The 27,998-nt window shown below is 38.6% G+C and overlaps 1 protein-coding gene across 4 annotated transcripts in view; it reads left to right on the top strand.

Moving 5' to 3' along the window:
• The window catches only part of TLN2 (talin 2), a 301,840-nt gene that overhangs the window by 69,401 nt on the left and 204,441 nt on the right, over nucleotides 1-27,998 (top strand). For 2 of the 4 annotated variants that reach the window (XM_067534804.1, XM_067534801.1), the window contains exon 2: nucleotides 24,719-24,804. The exons of 1 other annotated variant lie outside the window; for it this stretch is intronic. The gene's annotated coding sequence lies outside the window, so the exon portion shown is untranslated. Of the gene's footprint in view, nucleotides 1-475; nucleotides 569-24,718; nucleotides 24,805-27,998 lie in introns of those variants that run through there. One more of the 4 variants, XM_067534803.1, reaches the window with a different exon arrangement.

The raw sequence follows: 27,998 nt of genomic DNA, 5'->3' as shown, positions 1-27,998 counted from the left end.
GTAGGTGTAAGTCAGCTACTGTGGAATTGTTTTTTTGTTAAATCATTTCTTTCTTAACTGGCTTTGTTTGTTGCCTCTGGTCTACCATTAGTTGGGCCTTAATTTAATTGTCAGAGTGTGGGGTGAAAATGTGAAACACATCCCTAGTATACTACCTTATATTCTGTTGATGTTGCAATCTCAGCAGTTGTCTGGTTTAAGCAAGCAACTGTGGCCCATGGCAACAATTCAGCTATTTTCATGCTCTTTCTTGGCACATAGAATTGAAGCAAAATGAGCCATGAAAAACTAGTTACTAAAGATCTCCTGAACCACCTTCCCCATACTCTCTGGTGATGATGAGCTTTCAGACTTGTCTGTAAATCTCCAGTGTGAAATTATTTACTGGTATCCTGACCACTTGGAATATCCATATTCTAGTCTTGACTCTCTCCCCTTCCCCCTAGGTTGTCCTGAGCCATGGAAGAGGATCATTCAGAGGCTTGAGTAACTGCATCCAGTAATATGCAGCAACTTTGAGAGGGGTATAGCTTGTGAAACAGTTGGGGGACCATGTCCTCTTCAGAAGGTGGTGTATTAACCATGTGTATGTGATACCAGGATTACTCTTTAAAGCTTCTGTCTTGTAGGAATTAGAACTGCTTTCTAAACTAACTATTGTAGTGGTCCCCAAACGTTTTACCTCACCCCTTCCATACTCCTGTCTGCGCCTCCCTCCCCCAGCCGCAGTTGGGGGCCCGAGCAGAGCTGGGGTCAGAGTGGGGCTGAATGGCACTCCCCACCCGCCCCCTGTGGGCACTGGCCTAGGCCCTGCCATGTTCCCCAAACAATCCTCTGTGCCCCTCAGCTTGGGGACCTCTGACCTATTGAATTGTTTTATTTACCACCTACGGTCACAGCTCTTCCTGCACCTGTAAATGCAACATATAAAAAACCATGCATAATCAGACACCCTTCAGTAAAAAGCCTTGGTAGTGGTGCTGTAATCTGATTGTGAAAAGCGGATTCCATTTTAATTTAGTTTAATTAAATAGAATAAAAATGGAACGAGAAGCAAATTCTATTACCTGGAGAGGGAAAAAGACCTTGCGGTCCATAATTTCTGCTGTCTATATGGAAAAAAAAGTAGTATCTGCCATAGCACAGTTCCATCTAATCAAGGCTTCTGTGTCATTCATTGTACCTTATTTAAATAACTGTATAAGCAAAACTTGATCCTCTGCCTAACTGAATGCACTGAATGCACTGACTACATTTTACTGTAATATGTCAGTGTTGCTGACCCTGAAAGATGTATTTCTAAACAATAGAGGTAGCAGAGGAAGTGGGTTGAAATAGTTGCTAAATAAATACAGTATTTCTATGCACCAGGAAACAGATGACATCATAAATGGGTTTAAAAATACTTCAGCTGAAGGAGCAAATCTCATATATTTTTGGTGTATCGCACTTCCTCATCCATCTTCCCTGAGAAACAGAACACTGATACACTTGAAATTTGCACTTGAGTTAAAGCATACAAGCTTTCTGCTTCGCTGTCAATGCTAATTCAAGTTACTGATGGTATTAAATGTATTCCAGCTGAAGGCTGCACACCTATACATAACTAACTATGCTTCAAGTGCAATGTTAAGCCTTAACTAGGAGTGATACTGGGTGGCGGGGGAGAGGAAGAATAATACTGGAACACTGTCTACTTTCCAAACTCTGCCACCTTAGAGATAGCATGATATTAGATCCAGACTAAAAATTACTGGAAGTATTCAGTCGAATGTACTCTAGGTTTAAACTACCATAATCCATTTTGCCTTCACCTGAAGTCTTATAGCAACATCTAATGAGTCACTAACCCATGCTTCTGTACAAGGGATTAATGTGTTTTTGCAGTTTGTCATATTTACCTTTTGCAGCACTCGAAAGCCAAAGCTCCTACCAGCGTCAGGCCAGGCAAAGAAATAGCATTATCCCAAAGAAGGGCATGCAGTTGTTTCCATAGAAATGACCACTGTCAGTTCTGCTCTTCTTATGATAGCTCTTCCAGTGGTGTAGCCTGACTAGGAGGAGGGGCATGTGCAGTAGGCAGTCACAAGACGTTTCAAACTTCCTGACCACTTTGCCTGTATGTTATAGTCCTGACTTCACCCTTCATCTCTTTTGCTCATTCGTTCTAGAACATGAGGTCTTGAGAGCAAGGACTGCCTTGCTTAGATGTGCATGCTTACATCCAATATTGAGTGGTATGGGAAAAATTAAAGGCAAGCTCTCATATTGTATATAACAGTAACTTTATATTCCCCTACGTCTCAGTGTTTGGCATGTGATGTAACAGGAGTTTGATGCAATAAAATGGGATTTTAGAAAATGAATTAATTGCTGAGTTATCCTCATCCCATAATCCATGGAACCTTTCCATAAGTTATAATAGGCAGTGGCAAGCCAACTTTCATGTTTGTAATACATTAAAGCCAGCCCCATTGAAAAAGGGACCATGTGATTTGTACCTCTTCATGTGAATTAGATTTAAATGGTCTTTTTAGAAGACTCTGTTCTAACTGGCTGTTTGCAATATATCACAATAGATTTGAATCTCCATTGATGTTTCCTTGGAAACTTCCTGCAAAGACTTAGTTCACTTCGAGGGAAGGCAGGAGAGGCAAGGATATGCCTGTTAAGTACATTCTTGTTAAACAACTAATGAAATGGATCCTCAGAAGTGCATGAATAAGTTCAGTTTAGTTTTTACAGTGGAATAACTCCTTTGAATAATCACTGTAGTGACACCTGAGGCCTTTTGTTAGAAGAAATGAAGCCTTTTAAAAGTATTTTATAGCTCCCGTGAAGTTTCCACCTTCTACTTTTTCCTGTCTGCAGGTGCTGAAGCTTATTTGGCACCTGCTAGCCTGAGGATTAAGTTTACTAGCCAGGGCAAATAAAACTGGTGCTACTGGTCATGTCCCTGCAGTTTAAAGGAACAAAACAGTTGTGCGCAGGTTTTTATTGTGACTTTGTCAATCAGCTTATGTTGAATTAATCTAACTGAAGGCTAGCTGAATAGCAGAAATTCCTGCTGTGTGTATTTGACAAGTGTCTTTGGTATTGATGTGTGCTAAAGACTTTGATTAGGTGTAAAATGGGTATAACTCCATAAATATTAATACAATGACAGATGAATGCTGACAAAATTAATTGAATAAACTATTTGCCAGATACTCTTCCACATACACTACTGACTGCAACCCTTACTTTTGTTACTTTATCCCCATCCTGTCTTCCTCCTCCTCCGCTTACTACTTCCCCCTCATACTGCAACTTCTTTATTATACGTCAGTTCTCTAACCAATCCCATCAAGTGCTTCCAGCCAACCCTGCACAGACACCATTTTACCAGACACATAGAAGCCAAAAATGTTGACCTGCTGGTCACAGGTCTTTTATACCCTCTCCTCAGCCTTCTGGCTGCTCTGTGGGATGAGTTTTTTGCTACTCTGATTACCTTCAACCTTGAATCATTTAACCAGTGCCTGCCTCTGCAGAATGAATGCAGACTGCAACCATTCTGTCGCTTCCTAGTTTTGCTGTTCACTGAAACAGTGAACGCTGACAAGAGGGGTCAGCCTTCACTCTGCTTCAGCTTGTGGAGGTTCTGAGGTAGTAGCAGTACTGGAGCTTTCTGCAGACTTAAAGGCACTGCATCAATTTGCCCTGCGTCTGGATTCAACAAGAAAAGCTAGAAGCTTCTACGTATTTCAGAGGAAGTTGAAATTCTAAAGATGATTACACTCACCTAAAAAAGCTTTGGTTTTGCTCACAAGACTCTTTTATTTCTTTAAGCTATACTGAAGTTGTATAACATCTAGTCTTCCGTTTAATTGCCCAGACACTTCTCAAAAATCTAAGATTTGATTTGGCCTGTGCTCTCAAGTCAACTGTGATCTTTCTCCTGTCCTTTTTCACGGAGGGGAAAAAAAGTTCAGTTGCTTCCCTTAAATATTTATAATTTTGTTTAGGTACAACCTCAGGGAAATTTGCCAAGATAAAAATGTGCTTGCCAGATCTGTGGACTTCCCCAGTCGTGCCAGTGCAGGAGTATTGGGCCTGATGTTCTTAGCCTGAATGCTTTTAAATGTTTATGGTGTGTCTGCAAAGCCAAGTGTTATCCTTATAGCGAATAACACATACTTGCAAGAAGACTTGCATGTCATGCATTCATGAAAGTAGTTGGAATATAAGTCAGTCCAAAAGGTAGGTCTGAATTAACTTCAACCATGTTTGGCTAGAAAACCATTTTGAAATTCCCCTTCTCTGGGATCTGGGCTTACCGATAGCTGATTTTTTTTTTTAAACATTTCCACTTCCTGCGGCGTCTCAGCCAAGGTTAGCTTATTGTGGTTAGTGTCCAAGTTGTTTCTGGTTGTGTCTTTGTTCATTGTGGAGTAGTCCATAAATACTAACTACCTAATCCTGGCATAGTAAGTGGTGATGGGAGGATGGGTTAAACTTTTTGTAAAAATCTACTAAATTGCCCTACTTATCCTGCTTATGAAGAGATAACTGGTAAATAGGATGAATTATTGATTTGGATCTGCCATATTTTTGATAAATAGAATTGAGTGAGGTGAAGAGTCCGAGTGCAAGTCTGCTGGGAACATGTCAGTAGGCATATAAAAATGACACACAAATGCCATTTAAATAGATGGGTAGAACTTTTATTCCAGCTTTGGCCTAGTGTAGGCTACAAATGCTTTGCTGGTGTAGCTATTCTGGCAGAGCCCCCCTAGCGTAAGTGCAGATGATGCTGACAGGCGTTATCTTTCAGCATAGTACCACCATCTCTCTGAATGACATTAGCTATGCTGATAGAAGCACTCGCCTGTCAGCATAGCTACATCTACACTGGGGTGGAGTGGCCAATTTTCATAGCTAGATCCACACTCTGTCTTCCTCTGTCGGTATACAGCTGGCTTTTGCACAGCCTTAATTCGTAATTCGTCAGTTAATTTTGGTTTTTCAGTTTCTGTGGTCTCTGATCCCAGTTAATGATGGTAAACAGATTTTTAGACCCAGCACCCAAGCAAATTAGTTTGTTTTTTCAAATATAGATGTCTATAAAGAAAAGTGAGCCGTAAGATCAGTAATATTAAGACTTTTCTGTGGGCACTAACTGGTGGGACAAGAGTTTGTCTCAGATTTCGGACTTTGCTCGCGAGCAGCTGTTTCTAGTGTCCCTTCTGTAGGTGTTTAAATGCAAACTCCTCTTCCTAGCCATTCTGATAGCAGAGTCATTATATTTCTAGACTTGATAAACTGAAGGGCAAACATCTTCTGCATTTATCATGCACTTGGTAAAATTGATTTATAATTCTTTATTGTAATCTATTTATTCTTGCACTTGGGAGAAGGATGTCGGTTTTGTCGCTATACACTAAGCTGGCCCAGTGGTTTTGCTCTCAAGTGGCAGTATCAATCAGATTTAAGTCCTGTTGGTCAAATTTAGCTTTTACTGCAGAGTCACAATATGTCACTTATGTTTCACTGACTGGCAGTAGGATTTTATCTTAAAAAGGTTTTGGGGTGTGGTGTTTACATACTAAGTTTTTCGTTGTCCGTAGGAGTTTCAAGCAGGATGAAATATGAATAGTCACTCTTCTGCAGTAATCTTCACTATTAGAGATCATTTTGTCTAAAACTTCAGTATGAGCTTTTCAAAAGAGTTGGATGAAAATGTAGGAAATGTGTTCATAGTGAGATTCTGAGCTGAAAACCAGTGAGGTTTTAGCAGACCTCTTAAAACAACCCAGCTGAGTCTTTAACAGCTGTTTCTCCTTTAAAAGATTGGAAGGTGGCAAATGTTTCAAATGGGGTCTGTAATGTAGTGGGAATTGCAGACAATCATTCTGGCATCATTTTTGTGTGAAATCTTAAGAGTTAATTTCAGGGATCAACTGAACAATCTCTTGAAATAACAGTTTTTGTAGGCCGCCTGATTTTGGTAAAGGAAGTGATGATTCACTTCAGTGTCTCTCTCAAGATTTATTGCCGTATGGATACAATGGTGTCATGCTGGTCTGTTTACAAAAAGATCAGTTGAGTAGGAAAAGTGCCTTTTTTTTCTTTAGATAAAGAGCTAACTCAGTAGATGGAAAGTCAATAAGAATATATTATATTTTTTGCGGAGTCTTTGATTCCCAAAGTTTCTAGAAGCTTCACTAGTGAAACAATTTACAATATACAGCTGCCACATCACTTACTGCTGAAATGTTGCACCCTCTAGTGTGGAATGCATTAGCTGTATCAGAGGGCATAGCCATGTGACGGTTTTGAGCAGGAAGTGAAGAATAAAACACCTAGTTTTATGGGGACTTTATCTTTCCTCCTTGGTAGTGTCACCACACTGCTGCAACCAGTCCCTCAAAGAGATTGAGATCTCAGAGTAGATCTCCTGCACATCTTTAAAGGGAAAGATACAATCTAAGCCTTTCTTTCAGCCTCCTGAAGGTGTCTTGATAGGAGGAGGAGAGTTGTCCAAGTCCTTTCTCAGAATGGAGCAGTAGCTGGCATGGAGGAGGAACCTGCTAGCAGGGCTGACTTGATATCCCAGCCATTATAAGGCAGGAACTAGGAGGAAGTGAGGCTGAAACAGCCACTTGAACAGGGAGTCACAAGAGCACCTAAAAGTGGAAAGGAGGGAATGGGGGTGGAGGGGAGAGGGGAGATCATGATAAGGGTTGTCAAATCTATATGGGAACAGGCTCTGAGTCAGCCCAGAAACCACAGCCACATCAGGATGCTCAGATAAGTATCAGAGGGCATTTCTTTATCATGTCCTCCTACTGAAGAAACTGCTTCAGGTTGGTTTATCTTGAATTACATTGAAGAGTGTAAGCAGACTTTTAGTTTCCTTTGTTTTTTGCTATTAAATAAAGCTATTCCAGACACTGCTCTCTCCTGGGACAGAGTGAGTGCTTTTCAACCTACAGATGAATGCTGAAAAACATCATAAAGTAAAGCAATTACAATGACAGCAAAGTGTCTGGGTCTGTAAGATTAATGTCCATAGGAAGACATAATGGAAGTAAAAACATGTTCTAGTGGGAAAGGTTTAATACGGCAGTTGTGGTTACAGTAACTGATTTGTAAATGCAGCAATTTCTTCTCTGAGAATTTCATTTAAAATGTTGTTTGAGTCCAGAAACTCAGTGAGAAGTGGCACGTTTCCCCCACCCATCCCACAAAAGAAAAATGAATGTTTGGAGAGAACTACTTTTTGAAGATAAAATTAACGATCCCCAGGAAATTGAGAAGCAATGATAACCATCAAATTAATCTACACTTGCGTATCCCTTTGGAAGTGAAGATTTCAGAGTACAAGAAACCTCCTCATCTTACAAGATTACACAACATAAAATCTTCTATACATATACCTTATTTCTTCCTTTCTATACATCTGTTCCCAGAGAGGCATCAAACTCTTACTAACTTTCACCACTGGGACAGCGGATGCACAAGTACACCTTTGCAAGACAAGAAAGATGAATAGAAACGATTTTCAGTTGAGAAGCAATTCATCATTTAGCCTATTGACAGCTTAGTAACCAGTATTTCAAAAAGTGGGGCTGGCTGATGTAAGGAGATTAACACAACTAGTACCTTTCACATCTGTCAGTAGCACAGGAATCCAACTTACATCAGTAGCAGGTACCTGATGGCCTTTGTTCGTTGTTATATCTGTGTAATCCATGTCAGGTAATTATCTAGATCAAAAGTCAATACGGCTGGCGCCAAATTAACACCCAGGTTCACAGCAGAGAGGACATGAGTTGAGTAGAGCCAGGGTTCAAATGGGCAACACCAAAGCACTGCCTCCTAGACATGAATGATCTCTCCAGGTCAAAGATGAGGCACACAACCGAAGCAATCCAGTCAACACTCCAGTTCTCTGCTGAGGAATAGCAGTCTCCAACGAACAGTTCACCAGCACCAAGATCCCAAAATGTAGTTTAATTTTAAAGAGGCCATTGCTGAATTTCCATTTCTGTTGCATCTCCATAGCACTGCTTTCTGGTCAAGCTTATTGTACAACATTTTAATGTAGTGAGAAGTCATCTTTCACCTCTCCAGTGCTTTAGAAGTACCTACCTTGTGATCAGTGTGAACCACTATAAATTAGTGAAGTCTGTGTGGTTCACAAAGCTGGCTGGCTGTCTCTTTGACTAGAGATTTATCTGAAGACTAGAGGGAGGAGGCTATCATCTTTCTGTTGCTTATTGGAGCTTCTTAGTAATTTAGCAATCTAGTAGTTCTACAAAATGAACTTTCTAATTTTTTCCCTATGCACTATGTTGAATACACATCAAGTTAATTTTCCCTGTCAGTAATGTAACAATAAGTTAAAACCTCAGTAAAACTTACCTGTCTTCATGTCCCAGCAAACCTTTATTTGTAAAAATCTTGGCAGTCTTTGTAGTGCAAATGCTTTGATTGTTTAAGTTGATGTAACTACACGTGTCAGGCTGCAACTTGCTTTCTGTTAAAAACTCTGTTTTGGCACCCTGGATCTCCAGACTGCCTCACGCTCCATTTGTGGTCTGCCAGGAGATAATTGTTATTTGTGCTGCCTCAGGGCCAATTACATAAATGTTTTGGATATAGCTTGACAAATTAGAATAAATAACTTTTTTTTTTTTGGAATACTTTGTCAAGTCATTTAACCAGGAGACTAAACCTGTTTGTGTTCATTTATTTTCTCCAAGGAATAGTTTCTCTGAATACATTTATGGAGATTAGAATTGGACGGAGGATACATCAATTCTGGAGTTTCTGATTTGAATACTTGAAAATTTGTGGAGCATATAAATAACTTATCAAAACTTGGGAATTGATCCTTTTACACAGGGCACTCCAAAGTCGGGACCCTTTAATTCCATGTATTTCCCTTAGTCACTATTGTGTTCTGTAGGTTTGATGGCATGTGTGTGAATATTAGATAGGTATATGATGATGAGAGGTGTATTTTTGTGTAATGTTAACATTGAATTTTTTGGATTTTAAATGTTTTAAGTACAATATTCTAATGAGGTAGAGCTAAAGCTGTGAATGATTTACTTGTGTTCCATATCACCTAGATGCCCCAGCGGAGATCACCGTCCCGTTGTGCCAGACACTGTACAAAAGCATTGTAAGATGTTGGATGCCCTTAAATCTGTCTTGTCTGTTTATATTGTAAGCTTTGGGTGGTGGGAGATAAAATATAAGTGCAGAAAGGTGAAGGAATGTGTGCAAGGTCACATGGCAGCTCAGTGGCCCAGATGACTTTTTGGTTGTGGGTTAATGTAAAATACCGAAATGAAACAGTTAATATATTGCAGTACCTAACCAGAAGAAGAAAATTATTTTGTAGTAGTGGATCAAAATTTTAATGCAGGTACGTGGCTCGCAGTCGAAAAGTTAGAAATTTTGGCGAACATCTCACACACCTGAGAAAGCCAAAGCACTGCATGAAAACTAACCAGTTACACTTGCTAGCATTTCAAAAATACAAAAAGGCAAATCAGGAGCAGCAAGCGGAGTTGCAGTTAGTTGCTGGATGAAAAGGGCTGTTAAAATTGCTGGTTAAATGTACCCATATAAAGTTGGTAGTAATTTGAAATAGATTTAACCTTCAAAACTATTCATTATCCTTTTAAAAATGAGACTTGTAAATATATGTTTAACTCATTACAAACTACAGGTAAGGCTGCTCCTTTCAAGACAACCAAAAGGTCTTTGACCTTAAAACAATTCAGCGGTGCGGTTGCTGGCCTAGGCCATAGCCTGTTCTACTCCGTTTCCCTAGTACACTCTTGCCCACTCCTTGTTCAGGACGAATAAACCCCCAGTGAGTGTCTTGGCTTGAGTCAGATGTTAGCTCCTCAGGATACGAACTATGTATCTTGAGCAGCACCTAGCGCAGTGGCATCCCAATTCTTATTCAGGTCTGTAGCTGTAACTGTAAAGTAGAAATAAAAATAAAATACTGCATGAGATACCTGTTTTAGAACATGTTTCAAAGTTTGTATCTTCATTCATCCATTATGTGGCACTTGTTTCATTGTAGGGCAAGAGTCAGGAGTATTTTTCCCTTTCAAGTATGTGCAAAATATAAATAGTTAAAATTTTCAAAAGTGTCTAAGTGACGTAGCAGCTCCAGTGTCATTTTCAAAATGACTTCGGCTTTTAGCATCTGGAGTCACTTGAGGTTTAGGATCCTACGTCACTTAGACACTTTGGAAGATCTTACTCTAGTGCTTGAGCAAGTGAAATGTTGAGAACTGCCGAGTGTATGGCTTCAGGTGGAAAATATGCTAAAATCTATGCTTTTGTCTTCAACTTCCAAACAACACGGTTTGGCTGATCACTTCGGTTTTTGGGTTGCGTTAAATAGCTGAATGTAAGCAGAGAAATGGAAGAAATACAAGATGGTTGGTGTGTTTTAGATAGTTTGCCTCTTGATGCTCTTGTGAAAGTGGAGATGAGACTGGGTAAGTAGTTTTACTTGTAGCATGATCATTTAAACTGAATGAGTCTAATCTAACATATGACATAAGTGCCTCCAGCCATGTCTGGCTTTGGATATGCCTCTAAGCAAGAAGTATGTTTTCTGGTAGCATTATGCACTCTTCTCCCATTCTCTCAGGGTGAGACGGTATACTCTATGGGAAACATACCTAAAGGCTCTGTTTTTATCTTGGAGTTTTTGTTGTTGTTGTTCTCTACATTTTCCTTGCACTTCATGGTAGACTATTTCAGCAGTCTTTAATTCCTTCTAACTGCTGACTGGTCTGAACAGAGATTTACTTCAGTCAGGATGCAGTTGCAGCTGTTGAAAATCTGTTGGCTTTCTCCTGTTGAAAATATCCTTATGCTGTTCTATTTTAAAGTAATTGCATAAGAGTGGAGTTCTACATTCTTAGGGAAGTTCCAGTTAGATTATTTTCCAAATTGACTTGATTAATTTAAAAAAATGCTTTTTAAAAGCACAACTTTAGCTTCAATTTACTTTGCTGTTAGGAAGAAAATTAGCTACCTGCTCAGTTTGTAAAAGTATTATTTCATGTGATCTACAAGCTTGATTTTTTTTTCTTTAGTAAACTGACTTTGGAGAGAGAGAGGGAGCGGTCGTGGGGAAACATATAATGTATGTTCTCACTTGGTTGCTAGTACAGGCACTTCTCAGTTTGAAGGATTTTTATTGTATCTAGTTTGGTGAGTTACCATTATATCAAACAGCTGTTTAGAATCTCTGATAAATTTTTGATACTTCAGCATTTGAAGCAGCTACCCTAATAGTGTTTATTGCTAGGTAATAGGGAATCAAACATTTGAATAAAGGTTATGGTCCAGAAGTCAACCTCTTCCCTTATCCCCAAAGTTTGTGACCTTTTAAAAGATCCTGTAATTGAAGACAAAATTCATATGGGTTCCATAGGACCTCTCTCATAAAAAAGCTTGATGAGCCAGTTCAGGTTCATCTCTACTTAACAAAGTAGGCACTATATCAATATGGTGAGTTGAAGCGGCAAAAACTTCCAAAATAGGCTGTGTTGGTTAGATTTCTTTAAATGTTAGACTTACTGTTTGAAAAGCCTAGAACCTGTACCAAATGTTTAAAATTCTCCGTTATATTTGTAGAGTTGGGCAAAGAGTTTAATGAAACCAGATGACACTGAATCATGTTTGCCAAAATGTTAGTGAAGACTGCGACAAGTTTGGGCAGAGTTTTTGGATGAATCTATGCCAATATGTTTTGGGTGGAAACCAAGATATTTTTGAACCCAAAGAGGATAAAGTTAACAGTTTTATGCTGATCTGGGCTATGAATATTTAGGTCATTAGTGTATCATGGCTTATGAGTATTTTTCTTACCATCTTATTGGTCAATATATTTCATATGTTAAATATTCAAGTGTTAGATCTGACAGTTATCAAACTATGTAAACCACTGTCCCCAAGGGAGGACAGAATCAAACACAGTATTTATACTGCAAACTTAAACCAAAAGTCAACTTTTCTCCAACGTGGACAGCCGGCACTGTATTTGATTTCTTTGCTTGAAGGACTGCTGCACTAGCCCCCTCGATACATATGTAATAGCAGCCTAACTTTCGAAGAACATGTCTGGAAACCTGGCAGACCTCCACTTAGTCATGCCAAAAAGAAAATTGTATGTTTCGTCCCTAATGGTATAAATGGATTGTGGCTCTGTAAGTGGCAAACTTAGCAGGCGTATTTTATGTTGAGATAGGCAGTATGAGAGAAGTTAAGCTCACCAGGTAGTTAAAATTGTAAGTAATCTTCTTCAATGACGTACTGGGAAGAAAAAGCAGAGACTGTTTTCCCTCTATGTTTATCTGTTTTCTTGTTTAGCTATCTGTTGCAAGTTTAGATCTTATTCTCCCCCATTCCCTCCCCCACCTGTTCTGTTTATGCTCCAACCCCACAAATGAAGTCCCACAACCTCAGACAGGTTCATATATTGCAAGTAAGCTTCTGACTTTGTTTTTGGCCAAGTTTTCATATGAAGGATTCTGGCTGTAACTGCTATTGGACATGAATGTTCTGACTTCAGGGATTGCTCTATGAACAACCTCACTGCTTAATTCTAATCTCATAACGTTCCTTTGCAAAGCACAACCATTGCTTCCATGACAGTAATATTAGGAAAGCAGTAGATTTCCATGTGCCTTCATCTTTTTTGCGGGGGGAGGAGAGGAGGAGAAGGGGTGGGGTTCAGGTTAATTTTTGGTATTGAAGGTTGGACACATATGTGATAGTCCAGACTTGTCACAGACTTCCTATTTGTGCAGCTGGTATGACTGTATGTAGCATTAATGCAAAATTTAGGTCCATAATATTCAAGGAGGAAGCATCAAAGTGTAATAGAACTCATAACACTTGGATAGGTTTCTCACTGTTGCCTTTCTAAAATAGAAACTTGTTTTATGTTCTCTGTATAAAATAGGTTCCTGTATGATGGTGAAAATAATGAACTAGGTAGTCAGAGTAAATGCGACTCGCTGTAGCTGCAGTTAAGGCTTTGTACCTACTCAGCTCTCGCACAGCCATGCAATCAATGAATGATAACTTAGACATCTGCTTGTGAAGGATGTCATCCTCCTGTAGTGGAAATTGAGATTCAATAGAAGACTGAAAATACTTTTAATTTAACTTGTTGCAAATGTTCAGGTCAAGGTTTCAGTGCAAGAGCTTGTTAACGGTCTTAATTTCAGTTTGATACCAAGTAATGAAGGTAGGAAAAGAGATCCAAAGTTGAAAAATGCTCTACTCTTAAAGTACTGTAGTGTGAATCAGCAAGCCATAATATTCAGTGGAGCAAATACTACAGTATTATATAAATATAGTGTTATTTCTGCTTAATGTGTACTGTTATTTCAAATTAAGTCCAAGTACCATTTAAACTAGATTTCTGTAGAGGCCTAAGAATACATTTCACATAGGTGACAAGTGAAAATGAATTAAAGCCAAATTTTCCCAACTTAAACATCTAAGATGACTTTTTTATATGCTTAAGTTGAAGGCACCTAAATCTAAATGTTGGCTTAAGTGAGGTCAGCATAGTCAGTAGCTATCATTAGACTGTCCCAATATTCATCTCAATTTTTGCCACAAAATAATTAAGTTCAGGAAATAATCAGTACTGACATATCCAGGGATACTGACGTTAATTGCTGAGACCAATTCATTAGTTCTTCTGATCGCACCGAGGAGTACTGTGAAAAATGTAAAATTATATTCCCGTATTTTTACCAGGAAATAGTTTAACATGTCAAAGTATTTGACACTGTAGAGAACAAAACAAGCCGTTTCCTTCAGTTGTTTTTATTGGGGGATTGCTGCATGTTTTCCCTTAACACATTCAGGAGTCAGACCTTTTGCAGTAAAATGTGTCTTTTGGGGACTTTTAGTGTTGTCTTTTTCATGCAGGCAGAAATAAGGCTGACTTGAAAAATGAATGTGTTAGCAGTAGGGTCATGCTGGAGACCTTATACTGTGGGTCAGTGGCTATTGCTGGCTGCATGAGTCTTCACAGAGTTTCAGTAATTTGAGATGGTTGCTCTGAATGGGATGTTTAACTCCGTGCAATATATGCATACGCCTTGATAAGTAGTCAATGGGGAGTCTTCTTAACAGGAAATGTTTGTGTTAAGCTGTGGAAGAAATGAAATAGTAGCACTGAGCGTTTCTGTTTGCTTCTGCTTCTCTTAGGAATGCTGCAGAACAGACTGATAATTTTCAAATGTGCGGAGACCCAATTTCAATTAATGTAAGCAAACAAAAGTCAAGGGCAATGCCGTGCATAGTACGGTGTTCGTTTGACTAGTGTACAGTAATTGACTTTGTTATTTTCACTTAATTGAACCATGTAAACGATTCATATGCAAATGAGCTCAGCTGGTCTTGACAGGGCTTTGGCGTAGCTTCAGTCAACACTGGGATTGGGAGGATGAAGCCAAACCAACTTCTGGGTTTGGTTTTCAGGTTCCCTGACTAACAGACGGGTATTTTATGCCTGAACACTTTCTTCTGTATGTGATAGTCAGTCTAAAATAATTAGTAAAGATTCAGTGTCAGCAGTGCTTTCTTAAACATGTCTGAGTGCAGTCCTAAGTTAAACTGATATTGCTGTGGTCTGTTTTATGTTTCCGGGGCTTCTAATTTAATTTTAAGAACTATCATTAAAACTCTAGTTGTGTTCATATTGATTGTGGAACCGTATCAACTTCGGATAGGTGAAAATGTCTTTAAATGTGACCCACAATGTTTTCTGCAGTCTTAAAAGGTCGCTTTAGTTCCACCCTCTTCTATTATATATCCTAATAAGGATCTTTAATTTTCTAGGATTATTTAAAGTGCGCGCACACACACAAAAAATATAGTCTGTGCCGAGTAAGCTGAAGACCAAGGAAGGAAGTTTGCAGTATTTACCTTAATCATCTGCACTACTTGGATTTTGTGGAGGCTGACAAAATATAAAATTAAAAACAGCTCTAGTATTATATTAATTTGAACTAAAAAAAATCTTCTACGCAAGAAAACACACTCAAGATTTTACTAACCTTTTTTTCAAATGGAAACTCAATAATGTTGTTCGTACTTGATTCGTTTTCTTATCTGATACCTTATCTTCTTTCTTTATTTTTTTTGCAGTACGATAAATCAAGTGCATTTATGCAACTAAAATTTTTTCTTGTTATGTTGTAATGGCAACATACTACTTGTTTTAATTTTGAATAACTTTGTTCAGTGGAAAAGATGAATGTAAACTGTTGGAAGGTCTCATGGAAAAGAGTTGACTGTGACAAACTGCCAAGAAGCATTTGAACCAAGTGATGGAGGCTAGAGATTTCACACTTGGAATATCCTGTTAGTTTAGTATCAAATAAACTGCTTCCTTCTCAACATGCAGCTCAACGAGACATGCTTCACAATAGGTTGGAATAAAGGAAATGTACTGTGAAGGGATATTGCCGTTCACTTTTATGCCCAATATAGCATTGTAGCCAGTAGAAATCATGTTCATTACACAGTCCAGGGCTAGTTGCAAGCAGCTGGTATCCAGTAACACAGCACGTCCAGATATGTTCACTCTGCAGATTACTAGCGATAGAAGTGTGTGCGCCTGTGTCCATGGCTACCAACACGACTACATTTTGATTGTAGTTGGGGGGACATGGTTAGGGTGATAGCTTTTCTTTGTTTGGAAAAAAAAATAGCTCACTTTAGTGGGAGCATGATTGAAATGTAATAAACTGGAACCGAAGAAATTCTTCAAAACTCCATCTTGCCTTTCAGTGCTGAATTTCAAAATGCAGGGTTCCCTGGAACTCTAAGTTTGTCCTATTGCCCTGTGAATTGATCCTTCCATTGACAGGTGCTCCCCCGAAAGCTACAAACCCAGAAACAGAGTGCTAGTGTGCAGGACAGGTTGGTAAATCTTTTTTAGAATCCATGTGTTAGAGTTAAGATGAATCCAATTTGACAGTGCAAAAGCTGTGACCACTAGTAATGCAACAATGTCTGAAACTACACTACCCCAGCAGCCGTGATTCCTGTGCCACTCTGCTGTGAAAGCTGTTTTGCTTTGAGTTTTATCACCACTGCGTTTATATGTTCTATATTACGCATGTGCAATGTCAGACCCTTAATAGGGCCTTAAGCCTTTTGGTTAGCCAAAAACTTAAGGGAAAACATATCAGTGCTGCTTGTCCCACCATTAAAACTTGTTCTCTTAACTGGTTACCACTGGTGATCTTCCTAGCATCTTGGCAACTTGGTATAATCTTCCATGTTAATACAAAATAAGCCTACAATACTAACTGTAAAGCTCTTTTCTCTGGAGTAAGGATATTAATTCATTCCATTTTTCTGACAACTGGAGTCCAGTAAATGCTCTTTCTAGCTGCTAAACTCAAGTATCTTTGAAGAGATTTCTCTAATCACATGGATTTATGTGATCATCATGGATGAAACACCTCTGGCAAGTATTCAAATGTATAACCTTTCAAATGACTGTATAATCAGAACTGGCTAAACTTGGTATACAAAAATACTGCATGGATTGGCATGAGTGTTCACTGCTTTTTTCAACAGTTTTATCCAGCCACAGAAAGGGGGCAATAGTTTAAAGCGTTTACTCGAAAAACATAAAAATTGCTACTCTTTTGCCTTAAAATATGTTGACTAACACTTGAATGCTAAACTCAGTTGCAGAAGTAGTTTGCTCTCTTGATCACCTTCTATACATTTCAACATCTTCCTGCCACTATAATCATGGGAAAGACACAAGGCTTGCTATATAAACTCATTCAGCACTGAGTAAACACATAAATTCATACTCCTATTTGGAAAGTGTACTGAATTTAAAACAATGGTACCGTTTCCAAACCTATTCAAACATAGTTCTGTGTAGGTCTAAGTGAACTACTGGTATGAAACCACTTATCCAGTGAATCTATTCCTGGTTCTGTTAAAATTGTTTGCAAACGCTTTGATATTTAATAATTTGTTATCTAGAAATCTTACAGTAATTCATGAAGACATATTTCATCCTGTGGGTTGCTTATAAATGTGTAATGACATTACTTTGTATATTTATGCTGTTATTAGTAATTGAAATTGTATATTTTTTTGCCCCCAACTGGATGTCTACCAAACCTGGAAACAACTTTCAAGATAGCTGCATGAACATTTCTGGCAGGAATATTCCTGAAAATATATATTTATTCGTGTATTTGTAATACTGTCCTCCTGCTAACTAGGTTAGGAAAGTTGTTTGCAGGACTAACTTCATACTCTGCCTTTTGCATCCTGATCAAAAAACCAAGTGTATTATAATATACCAGATGTTGACATCTGGTGAGAGTTTAATTCCTATCTGGAGCTGAATCTACCATGCTGTTAGTCAAACAATGTGGTTTGTTTTGGTCATGGTAAATTTTCTTTCTTGCGGATTAAGGAAAGGTATGGGACATAGCAACCACTGATTGTATAGCAGTAGCTGTGATTGTCTAGAGTGCCTGAATGAGCAGCCCACTCAAGTTAACAAAGTCTTATTTGACTCTAGAAATTAATTTTCCTTTGGCCCAACAGAGCTCAGTTACTTACTTGTTCTCTAGTTTTTCCTGGGGGTATGGGAGCAAGGGATAGTTTTATCTGTGGTAGTTTGGGCTGTTCTTTCCGGGTACAAACCCATACGGTTTTTAAAAGAATCTAAGTGGCACTCAATAAACCTCAGTGTTCATATAGCTTCCTTACTACAACTACACACCATTTGGGTGGGATATTCACAGCAGGGTGGAGAAACTCATAGTACTTAACTGTCATGAGAAGATAGACGCTCCTGTATGTAACTTACTGACTGCACTGGCACAAGATCTCTGTATTAAACAGAACCTTGGTAGTATTTTGTATCAATACCTTGCCCTCAGATTAGCTGTTTGATATCAACCTGCCTGAAAGTCAAGAGTTAATCAAAGGAATTTGAAAAGGGGAAAACCCACAGGAAATGGAAAATAACAAAGATAAGGCTCCTTGAGTTAACTGTGCGTAGGGGGAGCTATCAGCTGGGGAATACTGCCTGTCTGGGTCCATCTAGGCTAGAGTGGCTTACTCTTCCCACGACTGAGCCTGGGATCAAAGAGGATCCTAAACCTCAAAGATGCTAGGAGTAGGGGGGAGGTTTTGAGTGTGTGGCCAGAGGCTATTGAGCGTATCAGTGAAAGCTGATTGAGACAAGGAGCCTGCTGCAGCAGGACAGGCAGCTTCTCTTTGCCAGAGATGGAGTTTGCTGGACTGAGGAGAATTTATAAAAGCTGTCAAGGAGAGTTAAAAAGTTTAAGTGAGATCCATGTGCATAGACATTCTGTTGGTTATCCTCTGCTCTGCGTGCTTTGTATTTTGGAGGAATGAATAAATAATGCTTTGTTTTTGCAATGACAAAAACAGCATCTTCAACTTATATTGTCACAGGCTTCTGAACGGAGCCTGTTACAAGTGCCAAAATCAAGATGGTCCGGTGTTAATAACATGGTTGGGAATCTAAGAGGGGGATGTGTCTGGACCACATAGCTCTACCCAGAGTGAGGTGCAGGAAGGCAGGCCTGTCACCTAACAGATGCACTCGAAAGGGGCTCAAGAGGTCTATGATGCTTGTAGCTGTGACAATATTCAAAGTCTGACTTGTGGGCCTATGCCTGTAAGCACCTTTTGGGTCATGTTAAAAGTCCAACTTCACTCACAATTTTAGAGCCTGTAGTAGTCAAGAGAGCACTAGTCAATGCAATGCTTAGTAAAAAATCTCAGGGTATGTTTAGAGCTGTTAAGAATTGAAGGCGTTAATTGCTATATCTCCATGTGTTTTGTTTCCTTTAATATTGCTTTGGAAATGCTCCAAGCTGACACAAGCAGGTAAACTTAAACATTGAACTAATGTACTCTCTAAAGACCTTGCTGAGACCAGGTTGTCTGCATAGAATCAGGACATCCCGTAAGCCTGTTTGGGAAAAGTTACCAGCTAGCTGGTTGGCTCCATACCATATGTCATCATAAAGGGTTATGGTGACCAGGTGTCCTGATTTTATAGGGACAGTCCTGATATTTGGAGCTTTTTCTTATAAAGGTGCTTATAACTCCCCCATCCCGTGTCCCAATTTTTCACACTTGCTATCTGGTCAGCCTATAAAGGGTTGATAAGCTCGATTAATCTTGACACAAAGTCTGACTACTTGCTTGAGAGTGTTCAAAGTCTGTGGTGCTGTTGAGTTGAAAGGGATTTGACTTGAGAGTGGGAGATCTGTTCCTTGCAGCTGCTCAATGTTTAGGTGTTTTGCTCTCAGTAGAGAACTGCAGCTCTTCAAAGGAAAGTTCCTCTGCGCTTCCACTCCCAGGGAAACTATGTTCAACATCTTACTTGTATTTTTTTTTTTGAAACTGCTTCCAGATTGTCCAGTTGGAAATGAAGGTTAATTTTAGGGTAGTTTCCAAATCAGGAACAGACAACAATTATATTTTATGCATATGGCACACAGATTATTTCACTCCAGTGTTATCTGGCATTGTTGTACTACCATGTATTATATCATATTATTGAAAATTATATATTTATTTCAGTTTTTAAAAGCATATGTCCTGTGCTTATATCTAGAGCCACCACACATGTTAAATGAAGAACAATCGGTGATTATTAGATTGTAGTTAACTCCTTGTATTAGAGAGTGCAAATCCAGCACAGTTAACGATGGCTAATATTTGGCCCTCTTTGGACTCTTTCTATAGCCGTTTTCAGAGAGTCCGCACTATTCACATAGTGACAGAGCAGTAGATGGATTTGACACTTGGCACTTCCTAGTGCCTGGCCTCTCGGAAGGGCAGTAAAGCATGACTACATCTTACTTCAGTCACTCCTTTGAATCAGTCATATTTCCTTTTGTGCATCCAAGGAACGACATTGCATTTTGATGCCAGGATGACATACCGTTCAGGACAAATGCATTTCAGAGGATTTGCCAAGAGAGACTGTACAGGAATATTTGCAGCAACCACAGCCTTAATAAATTATTTAAAATAAGGCTGGTTGACACTCTAGTAAACCTTTATTTTCCCCCTTTTTTTTAATTGATTGAACTCTGCATGAAAAATGACTCTACATTTCTTCTGGACAAAACTGGAGCCAACTTGTAATATCTGTAGATACTGTATTATATGGAGTTAATAACTGAGTCCTGAAGGGAGTTAAAGAAAGCCAACCTCTGCTTTATTTAGAAATTTAATTCCAATAATTGAGCAGTCTGAGAGCTGGGGAATATTTGTGTTCTAGGATTCACCATAAAAGTTTCTCTTGCATAAATTATGAAAAAATGGAAAGACAAGACAGAAATATAATATCAGAGCAAATTCAATACATGACTAGTGATCTTAAGGTCAGGATATCTCTTGTATTGACTAGGGAGAGCTGATAAGACTAGCGTGGGTATCAAATCACACACATTCCCTTGGAAAAAATATCTTGGAATGAGGGGTTTTAGTGTCCTAATTGGCACAATAATGTGAAATGCTTACCACTTTCTACCCTCTTTGGAGTGCAGATGGAGAGTAAAAGACCAAAATAGGGGTGATGGTGGACATGTTGCAAGGTTACTGGAAGCCATGGGAATTCTTAAGAGAACAGAACACATGGCCTGCATTTCAGGCATTTTAATTTACCATGGCAAACAGTTGACTTGTGAAAGGTTCATCTTGCAACCAGATCCTAATTTTAAAAATGTCCAATATCCTCCAGTTGTGGGGGTAGTGGTGGGGAAACAACCTTGGTAAATAAGTTGACCTGAAAAAGTCGCTTTAATGCTCAGAAGGAAACATACTGACAGACCATTTCCTCCATTTGTTTGGTCCTCCTTTCATAAGCAATAGAGGTAGCTGTGAAAATTCATAAAGCGATGACTGAGGCATTCATGCTCAGCTTCATCAAGTTCTGTTATATCAATCGAAGGCTGTTGCCAACTTGAAGGATTCTACCACTCAGCTCATACTTGTTATTTTCCTTAAAGCTTCAGCTTGTAGAGTCGTGAATATGTGAAAATATTAGCTTTCTTTTTAAAAAATGTTTCTAGGCTTCATGGTTGTGGAGAAAAGTTTGAAATTGTGACATGACTATACCTATCAAACTCTAAGAACCAGAAGACAAATAAAAAACCTAAAATATATGTTTTATTTTATTTAATTTTTTTTAGGGGCGGGGAGGGGAATGGCTCATGGTCTTTATAAATGCTTTGGGGTTGGTAATTCTGCAGATATCACAGGGTGCCTTGACTCCCAGATGCTGCAGCTGGCTGTTGGACATTTAGTTCCCAAATGTTGGATTTTTAGGGTATTGGGAGTTCACAAGCATATGGACTGATAGAAGAAACCAAAGAGGGAAGTTATTGATTTCTTTTGAGGTCTTCTATATCTGTCCAGACAACTTCCCTGGAATGGGTGGTTCAATGTCCTTGATTAATGGTCCATTTTGTTTCATAGATATTCTGGCTTGCTTTTGTTAGTACTGCTCTTGAAATTCCAGATTTCTTTGAGCTGGTGAACTCTTCATCCCTTACACGTGCCATTGAGAACAAAAGGTTGTCTTCACCTGCTGATAAAGGAAGATGAAGAAGAAAGGAAAATAATTAAGAAAATATATCCCCCTTTCTGTAATGAAAGAGACTGAAAAATCACGCAGTGCAATATGAATAACTAGTTGAAAATCAGGCTAAGTATACAAATCTTATAATTTTATTCACAGATTAAGCCCCACCGTTCATCCCAACACGTGCCTCTCTCAGTAACAGTTTAATGCACATGTCATGGTCTAATATTGTTCAGGTTCAAATGTGAAACAGAATTGGGTAGCAGGTTGTCCAAGGTCTTTGGGGAAATCTAAATTGAAATGTCAAAAGCAACTTCTTCATAGCATAAGTAAATGTAATAGATGGGACAAGGGGGAGCAGGTGGTAGGCCCATGTACAGTCAGTCACTGATAGAGTTCTGTGTTGCTGATTCATTCTGCTTTGTGTGCTGGGTTTTGCTCAGTGAAATAAGCTTTCTGCTCATGCATATCAGAGAAGCCGTACAACGCCTTGCAGTGTGGTACTTCAAATGGAGAAAAGGTTATTAAGGGAGCACTAAGTTTTTGGTTTTCAAAGGAACATACTCAGACTTCAGTTCAGCTTGGTTGCAAGGAGAGGAATTGCATTGAGCAACCGTCTATGGTTTGTCCGGTATTTTGGAGAACATCCTCCTTCTCCCTCTGTCTCCATACACTCCACTAACACCCTTCCTGGATGATACAGTAAGAAAAAAATATTATTTTCCGTAACAAGCAGAACGCCAAAACATTTGGGTCTTGCGGGTACTGAGTGTGTCAGCTATGACCGAGTTCAGTTAGAACTTGCCATTTTTGTTTTTCACATTATTATTTTGTTCATCTTCTGTAACTAGAACATCTTACTGGTTTCGACACAGTGCAACACCTAGCACCCTCCTTCCCCCCACTTCCCCCAAAAATAAAAAACACCCCCTGTAATTGAAATGTAGCTTCAGGCACGAGCAAGGTTGGACTCTCATCATTTAGTAAGTGTTCTGCCTATTAAGCAAGAGTAGTACAGTAAGTGTTTTGGTGTGATTGCTTGATATTTCATTCTTAGTGTTGTTATAGCACCTCAGTGGAGCATTTATATAAAATATGTAAAGCTTTATCTTAATGGCTTTTGGCAATGAACCATCATCCAAATGAAAACCTAATACACATCCTTTTGGGAACTCTTAGGATTTAAGTTTCTCCAAGATAGCAGCAGGCTAAGGTTTGTGACAACTACTTGTGAATAATTATCGTATTTGCATAAGTCCATAGAAGTGCATGTCTTTTCTCATCCAGGTGGGGGTGCTGAAGTCCTGGAGTGTTCATTCTGGTATGAAGTTAATGTATGCACAACGTCATTATCAGGAGAGCTGCATCATTACATAGCACTGACACACAGCTGTGTCATTGTAATGTACGTTGATGTATTAGATTTACTCTGGAGGAAATGAGAAGCTGTTAGATGTTTGCAGTGCTCCACCCCGTAATGCAAGTTCTGTTACACCAGTGTCAATCAATAGTTAATCCATAAGTAAACTGTGTGAATTTACACTGGTGTGAGTACAATCAGAATTTGGCCTAAACTGTCTGTTTCAAAGCTGCTACCTCTAGTTTATTCTCTTGTACAAGGAGACATGTCTGCTGGTTTGGGAAGCCATTTTTATCCAGCTCTATGTCATTAGTTTGACATTAGATAGGAGCCCAAGACCGTGCCCACTTACTAACAAAGAACTTAAAATGGTGACATCAGTGGACGTGAAGTAGAGTGTCGTGAGATGCAAGTGATTGCAATACTTTAGCTGGACACTAATATTTTTAGTCAAGTAACTGGCACCTTTTAGAAAATTTAAAATTTGTACAAATTGTAATGCTTAGTGCTGAGAGCTGATCAGTTGTATCTAAAGTAGAAGACTTGTGACATTAGAATGCAGTTTGATGCATTTGTGAGCTTTACTCTTGAGTAGCATTAAATAACTATTACAAATATAATTATAAAAAGTATGCGGTAAACTCTTGAAAGCTGGGAACGTGTCTTCTGTGCAGTAGCTAGGTACAGGAATAGCTATATTGGTACAGATCACTTTTTTACCAATATAAAGCAGTACAGTCCCTCTAAAGTTGATGCCGTTAACTTTACTGGTATGTCTAAAAAGGTACAACTCTCTAGTGTAGACAAGGCCATAACCTCCAATTCTCTTTCTAAAAAGAAATATAAACCAGACTCAAACTTAGATGGTCAAAATATGGAACATAGTGGTGTAATGTGACTTTGTATGTATTTCAGAAGCTGTAGTGTGCCAAGAACTTTGGGATGGCTATTAAAGAAAAGGATCAAGAAATACATTTTTTTAACAATACTCTCTGTTCCCATTGTATGTCTGAGGGCTTTTGACGTATGCTGCCATATATTTCAGGCTTGCTTCTGCTTGTCCGTTCGCATTGCTATGCTTGTGGAGGCAGCCACAGCAAAGATCACCAAGCTGTAATTTTTGCTAGAAAGAAAGAATGCTGCTCTTCTCGTGGTTCTTCAAAGAAAAGATGTTTTAAGTTTAAATTTATAACTCACTTAGGTTTAGGCTCAGTAACTCATTTTTTCTCCTGTGCTGATGAGATTGAAACAAATATGCTAAATTTATTTTAACTAAAATTAGAAACAGAGCTTATTCAATTAATGTTTTCAATCTTTTAAAAAAGAAATCAGTAAATTAGCATCACCTTTAAGGCTTTGTCTTCTTTGTTTGAAACCAGAATACTTCTAAGTTGTATCAAGGTTCTGAGCTGCACTCAGGTCATGTCTCTTTGAATATCAGCTTTTAAATGTCAGTCTGCATGTGTGATGTGGAGACATATGTTTAGTTTCCTTTTCTTAAAATTATATCTGATGAGCTCTATTCTTCTTGGCATTGCAAATTCCTGACTCTTATGGAGAAAAAGGAAACTCATACCTTCCTGAGTAACTTCCTTCCCAATGTGCTGCACTGAGGCACTTGAAGACCAGAAGTGAATGGGTTGGGAATAAGAAAGTAACTTGTTTCTTTCCTGATGTTACAGATCTGATGACTGGAAGTATTCCCAATGGTCAAGCAACACTTTCAGCCAAGCTTGGTTTTTTTAATTAAATGAACTTAAATTTTGAGGTAAGATTTCTCTTTACTTTTACTTTCTTGTAAATTGGAATGGCTAGCGTTTAACTTCAGTAGGAGCTCTAGTGATTTAAAATTTACTTCTGAAGAATCTTTTCAATTTATCTTCTGTCCGTAGGCCTTAAGCACTGTTGTATTTCCTTTAAAAAATATATGAACTACTCAAAGTTCTGGCCATGTTTGTAAAAGAGAAGTAAAGCTGAAGGGTCAGTATAGTGCATGAGCATTGAAGGCTTCAAATAAACATTAAATGAATAGAAGCTAGAGGAATCTCAAGTAGTTAAGACTGTAATGGCTATGCAAGTTACTCACTATTTTTAACTGTCTCTAAGAGGAGCATGGGGGTATAACATCCAGCAAATGGTTTTCCCAAGCAGAGGAAAGAAGGACTAGACCTTTACTTGACATGTGAACAAGTAAGATCACTAGGTGGGCTCCGTATTAGTAGACCTTTTAAGAAAAGTGGCAAAAGGAATAGGGAAAATCATTAGGAGACAAACTTCAAACTGATTTATTATTGTAGCTCTTACTCACTCCTGTCCTGTGTGCATTTATTTAGGAGTGAATTCAGTAGTCACAAAAGTAGGGCTTAATGCAGTAATGCTGACTTTAGGGAGGCTTGCTTTGGGCGAAGTGTTGATAAAACTTGGTGTAGGTTCTTGCCCTGTAATAAACTTGTTGTGACCTTGGACACATTATTGTCCTAAATCTTCTGTCTCTTCATCTCAGAAAATGGTGCTTGTAATACTGAAAGGTCACTAGTGGAATTTTGTTGTGCCCTTCCTCCTTGTTTCTTAAGTGTCTTTAGATTACTTTCAGAACAACCCCTCATTAATATGGTGTGTCGGTATATTAGATATCTCGAACAACAAGGTTAAATAAAAGCAGTAAGAGTCAGCAGTTTCTAAGTCATGTATTGGTCATGTGTGATCCTCAGACCATTGTTACTAGAAAGACATATGAAGCACGTTTACTAATCTGAAAATCAAAGTTCTTTTAAAGATTACACTTGGTTCTTTTGGAAATCAGCACAGTGACAATTGTACTTGAGAGAACTCTATATATAGATAGTGTGTTAAAGATGCACAAAACAATGAACAATACAGAAGTTGATGGAGTCCTCCCAGATTACAAGAACATCCAACACAATTGAAAATCAGCAAACTTAAAACTGAAGGAAATAATGTACACAATGTATAATTGGTCTGTGGACTCATCATGAGATTCAAGTCAAGGCTGTAGCAAGATTCAGAAAAGGATTACAAGTACATCTTGTACACCCATGATTGCTTTAAATAGGATATTAAAAAGTTGGGAAGGGATGTAAGTCCTCAAACTTCAATTCCAAAGTCAATCATTAACTGGTGGTTATAAAGAAACCTCTGTGTAAATTACTTCATAATTATTTTTCACAACGTTTCTTGTGCCTTCCTGTGAAGTATGTAGTGCCAGTCCCTGTCAGAGGGAGGAGATGGGTTTAGGGATCAGTCTTCTAATCAGTATAGCAGTTACTATGCTCCAAATTCTTTCACTCAATATTGGAAAATCCCAGCTTTAAAAAGATTGCCCTTCTTTTAGATGGAGAAACATAGGTCTGGACAAAGAGAACCCTCCCTGACTCTGGTTCTTGGATCAAAAAGAGCTTGTTTCCTTTCAGAGTAATAACATGTCATTTTACACATTAAAAAATAAAAATTGTTCTGAGCAGATCTAAGTGAAAGAGTTACTAGTGTACACAAGGCCTCAAAAGTCTCTGCATTAGAACAACCTTTTCCACTGAAGCACGATAGCTTCTCTGGCTTTCTATATGCCATAGACGTTTGTTCAGTGTGAACAGCTAATATATTCAGGTAGTGTTTATTCTGATTAAATGTCTGCCTAGAACATGTGCATTCTTGAATAAAAATTAGTACTCAGAGGAACCACAAACCTTTCCACAGTCGTGAAGGCAATAGCAGGTAAACAATCTATACAATTAAAAGTAGAACATTGATTACTTCCATATTTAGTAACGGCATATTGTCAAGTGAAAATTAATCCAAAAAAATACATCCGTTAAATGAAGCAGAAGCATAAAAACAAATGGTTAAAAGCTGCACTTGTCACTTCAGTTCACTTTGTAATTCTCTGAAGCGATCAGGCAACTTGGAAGTTAAGACAACTTTAAGATTTTTGCTGGGAGGTGGCAGTAGGGCTCTGTGGACAGTCTGCATTGAATACACAGTTTACCTGCAAATTGCGGGCTTTGGATTCTTGTATTTTCATGAACAAGCTGAGAATTTGGCTCACGAAATAAAGACAAAACTAAGTGCCACCACATGATCTTAACCTGGGCTTCCTTGGCAGTTTTAAATTGTTAGCTTCCTCACACATATATCATACCTAAATTCTAGATTGTATGCTCTTCAGGGCAGGGCCATGGGCTATTTCTTTAGTGAGGTGCTTGATGCACATTTGGGTATAAAACACTCTTTTATTAATTGTACTATTTTTGACAACTTTCTAAAAACAAGTGTTGGTCATTGCTTAAAAACGTGTACATGGTAAAGGAGTGTCTGTGGAGCCAATAACTCTAAAGTGAAGTTATGCTTCTGCAGAGGCAAACTGAGACTGAAGTTGTCAACTGACAAAACTATTTGTATATGCTCACGCTGACTAGAATGGTGACAATACACTGACTAGGAAATGTAAATGCTTCCAAGTTCATAAAATTCTCTCTACTTTAACTTGACAAGTTTCTCAAATATTACCTTTCCTGGTCAGCCTGGTAAGTTTCTCAATTCTGGGTAGACTTTGCAATTGGGGCATATGGGATGCTGCCCCACTCCAGGAAAGGAAGGGGACAAATCAGCACAATCAGTGGGCTCCAAAGCACTAGCAGCTCTACATTTTACTTGATTAATCCAGCAGCCACAACAACACAATAATTGGGCAGTTTCAAAAGATGCAGTAATTGAGCATATAATGCCAGGCTTGGCGCCATCAGTCTTCATAGTCTAGATGTGTTAAATATTTCTTTGTTTTAGACTTCCACCTATCACTGTAGTATCTGAGCACCTTCTATGTAAAATAGATAGTAGTAGTGAAGTCCCTGGGGGATGTCATGAAGTCTCAGGGACTTCTCCCAGTTGGGGTAAAAGCAGGTGTTTTTTTCAACCTTTTAGAAACTTCATTTAATGTTGCTTTGT

This window comes from Emydura macquarii, unplaced genomic scaffold (assembly GCF_026122565.2).
Source record: "Emydura macquarii macquarii isolate MOO-44397 ecotype Brisbane River unplaced genomic scaffold, CSIRO-AGI_Emac_v2 contig_3451, whole genome shotgun sequence".
Taxonomy (NCBI): domain Eukaryota; kingdom Metazoa; phylum Chordata; order Testudines; family Chelidae; genus Emydura; species Emydura macquarii.
This window is presented reverse-complemented; position numbering and strand designations above follow the sequence as displayed.